Source organism: Tachysurus fulvidraco, chromosome 5 (genome assembly GCF_022655615.1).
Source record: "Tachysurus fulvidraco isolate hzauxx_2018 chromosome 5, HZAU_PFXX_2.0, whole genome shotgun sequence".
NCBI lineage: Eukaryota > Metazoa > Chordata > Actinopteri > Siluriformes > Bagridae > Tachysurus > Tachysurus fulvidraco.
The window spans coordinates 32,151,403-32,152,343 of record NC_062522.1 but is presented as its reverse complement, the minus strand read 5'-3'; positions in this window follow the sequence as shown (position 1 = coordinate 32,152,343).

Sequence of the window (941 nt, the reverse complement as noted above, 5' to 3'; positions counted from 1 at the left end):
TTGTCTCTGTCACTGATACCTTAAAACCTGTCACAGAGACAGCATAACCTGTCAAAGAGACATCATGACCTGTCACAGAGACATCATAACCTGTCACAGAGACAGCATAACCTGTCAAAGAGACATCATAACCTGTCACAGAGACAGCATAACCTGTCAAAGAGACATCATAACCTGTCACAGAGACGACATAACCTGTCACAGAGACAGCATAACCTGTCAGAAACAGCATAACCTGTCAGAGACATCATAACCCGTCACAGAGACGACATAACCTGTCACAGAGACTGCATAACCTGTCAAAGAGACAGCATAACCTGTCATAGAGACAGCATAACCTGTCACAGAGACAGCATAACCTGTCAAAGAGACATCATAACCTTCCACAGAGACGACATAACCTGTCAAAGAGACATCATGACCTGTCACAGAGACATCATAACCTGTCACAGAGATGACATAACCTGTCACAGACATGTCATAACCTGTCATAGACCTGTCATAACCTGTCACAGACCGTTTCTTGATTATCAGAAACACGAGCTAAGGCAAGAGATTAAACTCAGTGAAACAGGAGGATTTGATGTGAACTCTAACAGAACGAGAAAGATCGCTGATTTGTGATGAAATGCAGAATAAAATGAAACTCTGCTACCGAAAAATACGAGACCTTTAATTAGAACTCTTATGTACAGCTTAAGTCTTAATATGTACAGCTTAAGTCTTAATATGTACAGCTTAAGTCATAATATGTACAGCTTAAGTCTTATACATCAATATTCATGTATAAATACAAATACAGAGAAATGTAGTTTAAACAATAAAATAGAAACATAAGTTAAATAAATATCTCAAAATATTAAGCCTTAGTTTTAGATCCAAAAATTCTGTTTTATAACATCGTGTCACATATTAAAGTACAACCTGATGAACGCTCTGAG